At 44.9% G+C, this 6,777-nt stretch overlaps 1 non-coding gene and 1 pseudogene across 1 annotated transcript; both read left to right on the forward strand.

Annotated features, from left to right (window-relative positions):
* Positions 1-3,202: 3,202 nt before the first annotated feature.
* LOC147632150 (18S ribosomal RNA) lies at positions 3,203-4,984 on the forward strand (annotated as a pseudogene).
* Positions 4,985-5,302: 318 nt separating this feature from the next.
* LOC147632151 (5.8S ribosomal RNA) lies at positions 5,303-5,458 on the forward strand. The gene has a single exon (XR_015267436.1). It is a non-coding gene; the product is annotated as a 5.8S ribosomal RNA (ribosomal RNA).
* The last annotated feature ends 1,319 nt before the right edge of the window (positions 5,459-6,777 follow it).

Consider the following 6,777-nt stretch of genomic DNA (forward strand, 5'->3'; position numbering starts at 1 on the left):
TTCCTTGTTTTTACCTAGTGAGATAAAAATTTCTAGAGAGTGGTAATTCAATATTGAGATATATTTGGATATATAAATTCTACAAATATCAAAAATATATTTTCCAGAAACAAAAAATCAAAATAAAATTTCCAAGGTGCATTAGGAATTTTAAAAAATGATTTAAAAGACCTTAGCTTAAGGGTCAAGATTTTCTATATTTTTTGGATTATGGTCCAATTAAGGTTTCTATGGACCAATAAGATTAATCCAAGTGTTGGGATGAGATAAATCCAATGAATAAAAGAAAATACCAAAAAATGAGTAAATGCCCACATAAGATGAAGAGTTGACTGAGTACAAGATTTATTAGTTAAAATTTATGAAATATTACTAAAAAAATGAGATATTTTAGAGTAATTATACAATTTTGACACCTTGGTAAGGAAAGGGGGAGCCTTCAAGGAAGCGCCTATTTCACACATGTGAATTAGTTTTAAACTCAAAAATATTAAGATATTTTTATCTCTCCTCTCTCCTAGATCAAACCAAATCAAAAAGGGAGCCAAACTGGTCCGAATCTTGTCCAAATTCAGTCCAACTGAAGCTAGAAAATTCTAGAACTTAGTTGGACTCAGTTAGTGGCCTCCCTCACCTATAAATAGACCCTCATTCTTTTGTATTCTCATATGTGAACTAGACCATGCCAGTATTACCTTAAAATAAGTATATTTTCTATTATCCCCTAAAAATCCTCTACATTTTGGAGAGATTGGAGCTTCTCTCTCTCTTCAACCTTCCTTGGAGCTTTCCTCAACATACTAACCAATTGATTGGTTGGGGACCTCTCCTAAGAATAGAGAATCAAGCAAAACAAGAGGTAAGGTGTGACTTTATGGTTTTTTCTTAATCTTCTAAATGTTTTTCACTTCTCAACCCCTCTCAAGCTTGATAAGTATTCAATTGAATGGTTTTTCAATGTAAATGAAGCTCTCTAATGAACTTTAATGATTAATCACATAAAGTTTACATTTATGCTTAATTTAGGATATTTTTTTATGTATATATCTCTCTCCCCCAAAGAATGGTCATTCCTATGACCAATTCTATATTCAAATGATGCTTCTCATGGAGCAATTCCTAATTCTAAAATCAAATGAAAAATTATTGATAGGAAAAAATTTATGGTGTGTAACACACTTATGTGACGTAGTGGTTGGTAACTGCAATCACTATGCCCTCGGCGCTATCCCACCGGTGGGCTTCACATCCCCAAGTCTCGTGGAAATCACATTCCGGCCACTATCATTGTTACTAACCTTGTTGCCTGGACCTCAATCCCATGCTAGTCACGTACAGAGTCGGGGCGATTCTACCCAAGTTATGCTTCCTTGGGCTGCCTCACTGGGCCGAGGATAGATCCCAAGCCCCTCCGTTGTCTTTAGTATACATGGAGGGGTTTACTTTTCAAAGCCGCCCCGTCACTCTTGTTTTCACCTGCCAACCCATGGTCAAAACAACATAATACCCATCTTGCGAGTCATGCCCATGCATGCATGCTGGGGCCAACGCTTAGTGAAGTGATGGCGATGGGGCCCATGCGCATGGGGATGCATAGCCATGCATCTCGACAGCAGGCATGCATACGATGGGGGGGCAGGTAAAGGTAAAGCAGGCGGCTTCTGTAAAGTCAGCCCCTCCACGTGTCAATAAGACAACGGGAGGGGCTTGCCATCTATCCTCAGCCGAGGGAGGGAGGGAGAAAGAGCATGCAAAAGAGAGAGAAAGAGAGGACTACAGCAAGAGAGGATGGTGGGTTGACTACAGGGGAGGAGGGGAGACTTGCATGCCTGGGCCTGCTTAAATTTCGTATTTTTATGTGTGAATTTAGTTTTTTTTAATAGTGGCCTATTCTTGACGCCCATTGTTTGGAAAGGCCTTACAAAAGGCTTGAGCAGGCAAAATGCCAAGTTTAGGCTAGGGGAGAGGAAGGGTCTACATCAGAGAGAGTAAGCGACAGTCTAGAGAGAGGTAACCATTCGTGCTTACTAACATGTAAATCTAGAGAAGCCTTCTAATATTTCATTTGCGTCTTTAAGTAAATGACCAAATTTTTGTATGTCTACCGGCGCTACTTTCGAGAGCAGCTTCCGACCGTACAAAACATCTGTAAGGGGTTATGTGACTAATCTTTTTTAATGTTTTTGGCCTTTTCGAGCTCATTTCTCTCTCTCTCTCTCTCTCTCTCTCTCTCTCTCTCTATATATATATATATATATATATATATATATATATATATATATATATATATATATATATCTATACAGGATTAACCACAACCCCACCTCCCTCCACGTGGGCAAAAGAGGTGGGACTATTTCAAAATAACCACTCCTCCTCCAAGCTTGAGGAGGAGCCAAATCTCACATCTTCCAATGCAATTTTCAATTTGAATCTAAGAAGATCTCATCTCACATCTTTCAATGAAATCTTTGTATACATGCTTACATACCTATAGATGCACACACTTATATATATTATGTATGTATGTGTATCTATAGGTATGTAAGCATGTATATATAAATAGTGTGCATGTGTGTGTGTGTGTGAGAGAGAGAGAGAGAGAGAGAGAGAGATTACATGTAAGATGCATTTATTTGAGAGTGAGCACACCTCACCACTCATCCCTACCATTAAAATTTAATCTAAAATTTAATTAAATAAAATTACATATATATGTGTAAATCTATTTAAGTGTGTGTGTGTGTGTGTGTGTGTGTGTGTGTGAGAGAGAGAGAGAGAGAGAGTTTCTATGTGAGAGAGTGTGCGTAAAGAGAGAGAGAGAGAGAGTGTGTGTGTGTGCATGAGAGAGAGAGAGAGAGGCTGAGAATTTCTATGTAGGAGATAGTTTGTGTGGGAGGAGATAGTGTGTATTTTCATTAGTGTATGTGCGGTGTGTATATGTGTGTGTGTGTGTGTGTGTGAGAGAGAGAGAGAGAGAGAGAGACGACAGATAATTTCTACGTAGGAGATAGTTTGTGTGGGAGGAGAGAGTGTGCATTTAGATTAGTGTATGTGCGGTGTGTACATGTGTGTGTGTGTGTGTGTGTGTATGAGAGAGAGAGAGAGAGAGAGAGAGAGAGAGAGAGAGAGAGTATATGCCGCACTGAGAGCGTGGAGTCAAAACACGCGTCCTCGGGCCGGTGTTGTGACTGAGGATAGCTACCTGGTTGATCCTAACAATAGTCATATGCTTGTCTTAAAGATTAAGCTATGCATATGTAAGTATAAACTCTCTTGTACTGTGAAATTGCTACTGAGTTAAATCAGTTATAGTTTCTTTGATGGTACCTTACTACTACTCGGATAACCATAGTAATTCTAGAGCTAATATGTGCACCAACTCTCAACTCTCGAAAGGGATGCATTTATTAGGTAAAAGGCTGATATGAAGGCTTGCCTGGTAATGCGATATGATGATAACTTCCTGAATCACATGGTATTTGCGCCGGCGATGCTTCATTCAAATTTCTGACCTATCAAGTTTCGATGGTAGGATGATAGAGGCCTACCATGGTGGTGATGGGTGATGGAGAATTAGGGTTCGATTTCAAAGAGGGAGCCTGAGAAACGGTTACCACATCCAAGGAAGGCAGCAGGCGTGCAAGTTACCCAATCCGAACATGGAGAGGTAGTGACAATAAATAACAATACTAGGCTTTTTCAAGTCTGGTAATTGGAATGAGTACAATCTAAATCCCTTAACGAGGACCCATTGGAGGGCAAGTCTGGTGCCAACAGCCGTGGGGAGATTCCAGATCCAATAGAGTATATAGTTGTTGTTGTAGTTAAAAAGCTCATAGTTGGATCTCGGGGCAGGGCGAGCGGTCCGCCTCTTTTGGTGTGCACTGGTCACTCCACCCTCTTTGTCGTCCGGGACACACTCCTGGCCTGAACTGGCTCGGACGTGGATTCGGCGATGTTACTTTGAAAAAATTAGAGTGCTCAAAGCAAGCCTATGCTCTAAATACATTAGCATGGAATAACGCGATAGGACTCTGGTCCTTTTGTGTTGGTCTTCGGGACATGAGTAATGATTAATAGGGACAGTTGGGGACATTCGTATTTCATTGTCAGAGGTGAAATTGTTGGATTTATGAAAGATGAACTACCGCGAAAGCATTTGCCAAGGATGTTTTCATTAATCAAGAATGAAAGTTGGGGGCTCGAAGACGATCAGATACCGTCCTAGTCTCAACCATAAACGATGTCGACTAGGGATTGGCGGATGTTGCTTCGATGACTCTATCAGCACCTTATGAGAAATCAAAGTTTTTGGGTTCCGGGGGGGAGTATGGTTGTAAGGCTGAAACTTAAAGGAATTGACAGAAGGGCACCACTAAGAGTGGAGCCTGCGGCTTAATTTGACTTAACACAAACTTACCACGTCCAGACACAGTAAGGATTGATAGATTGAGAGCTCTTTCTTGATTCTATGGGTGGTGGTGCATGGCCATTCTTAGTTGGTGGAGAGATTTGTCTGGTTAATTTTGTTAACAAACATGACCTCAACTTGCTAACTAATTACACGACGAAGGATCCTCTTCGTGACCAACTTCTTAGAGGGACTATGGCCGTCTAGACCATGGAAGTTTGAGGCAATAACAGGTCTGTGATGCCCTTAGATGTTCTGGGCTGCACATGCGCTCCACTCATTAATTCAACGAGTTTACCACCTAGGCCGATACGCTCGGGTAATCTTTTGGAATTTCATCGTGATGGGGATAGATCATTACAATTTCATCAGCTCGTGTTGACTATGTCTCTGCCCTTTGTACACACCGCTTGTCGCTCCTACTACTGATTGAATGGTCTGGTGAAGTTTTTGGATCACGGCGATGCTGGTGGTCTGACACTAGTGACTTTGTGAGAAGTTCATTAAGCCTTATCATTTAGAGGAAGGCATAACAAGGTTTCCGTAGGTGAACTTGCGGAAGGATCATTGTGACACAATCCGAAGAACACCGCGAACTGTGGACATTCTGCAAGGGGCCACGCTCAGAGGCGTGGCCGCCTCGCCCTCGTACCAAATCCAAGAGAGAGTGGGCGAGGCGTCGCCGGGCAGGGGCCACCCATCGGCCGTGGGGCAGCGAAGTGTGGGGAGAGGGACGCTTCTCTCCCACCCTCGTGCCCCGCGAGGGAGGCCCCCCTCCTCTGTGCCGTGAGGCATGGGGCCACTCGATAAACCTTCCGCGCGAGGCACACTTAGAACAACCAAAATTGGACTGAGATCCCTCCCTCCAGGAGGATCTAATACAGAGCAAAGACTCAGCAATGGATATCTTGGCTCCTCTTACAACAATGAAGAACGTAACGAAATGCGATATGTAGTGTGAATTGCAGAATTCCGCATATCATTGAGTCTTTGAACGCAACTTGTGCCCGTGGCTCGTCCAAGGGCATGTCTACCTGAGTGTCCACACGACCTCCATGCCAAGCTTCCCTCCTCCTCATGGACGGAGGGGCAGCACGATGGATGTGGCCGTCCAAGAACACCTCCTGCCTCCCTCGCTTGCAACAGAGAGTAGGGGTGGCGATGGTGAGGCGACCATGCTGCTACGGTTGGTTGAAATGCATCAACGGCACCATGCATGGATCCGCCACAAGGGTGATAGCATGACCCCTCGGAGTGTGCACTGCATGGGGGGACGGCTTCTATGGTGGGCTCACCACGCCACGGTGCTGGTGTGTCAAGCGGTCGAGAGAGAGGAGCGAGGGAACGAGAGCCCCTCCCCCCCATGACTACGAACAAACAAACAAACCTCAAATCAGGCAAGGCTACCAGCTATGTTTAAGCATATCACTAAGCAGAGGAAAAGAAACTAACAAGGATTTCCCTAATAGTGGCAAGCAAACCAGAAAGAGCCCAGCCTTGAGAATCGCACAGCCTTGCCGTGCGAATTGTAGTCTGGAGAGGCATCCTTTGCGAGACGGACTGGGCCCAAGTCCCCTAGAAAGGGGCATCAGAGAGGGTGAGAGCCCCATCGAGCTCGGACCCTGTCGCTCCACGAGGCGCCATTGATGAGTTGGGCTATTTGGGAATGCAGTCCTAAGTGGGTAGTAAATTCCATCCAAGGCTAAATATGGGCAAGAGACCGATAGTAGCGAACAAGTATCGTGAGGGAAAGATGAAAAGGATTTTGAAAAGAGAGTTAAAAAGTGCTTGAAATTGCTGGCAGGGAAGCGAATGGAGGCCGCGGGTGACCCGGTCAGAAGCGGAATGACGCGAGTTGGTCCGCCGCTCGACGCGGGGCGGTGGTCAGCATGGGCTGGCATGGCCGGACTGCCGATGCCCTCGTGCTAACCGAGGAATGAAGTGCACGCCACTCATGGTGGGCCTCTTTTGGTACTTGCACGCTCAAGATGCTAGAGCTCTGGGCTTTCCATCCGACCTGTCTTGAAACATAGACCAAGGATGTACGCGAGCTGGTCGGTGGCAAACCCATGGAGGCGCAAATAGCCTGACAGGTGGGACCGCATCTGGTCTACAAGGTGAAGAGCCTCTATTGGATAGAACAATGTAGGTAAGGGAAGTCGACAAAACGGATCCGTAACTTCGGGAAAAGGATTTGCTCTAAGGGCTGGGTCTAGGGGTCTATAGTCTGACATCGGAGGCTGTCGAGGGCGTGCTTGAGTTGCCCTAGCGGCGGCGAGTACAGGCCTCCGTGTGCCCACAGGGTGACGACCGTAGAACACCGCTCCTTGCGGGGTGGCCCTCTCTAGGTGATGAACAGCCAT

The sequence above is a fragment of the Cibotium barometz genome, chromosome 14, assembly GCF_041138505.1.
Source record: "Cibotium barometz isolate CiBa-2024 chromosome 14, ASM4113850v1, whole genome shotgun sequence".
In the NCBI taxonomy this organism is placed as follows: Eukaryota; Viridiplantae; Streptophyta; class Polypodiopsida; order Cyatheales; family Cibotiaceae; genus Cibotium; species Cibotium barometz.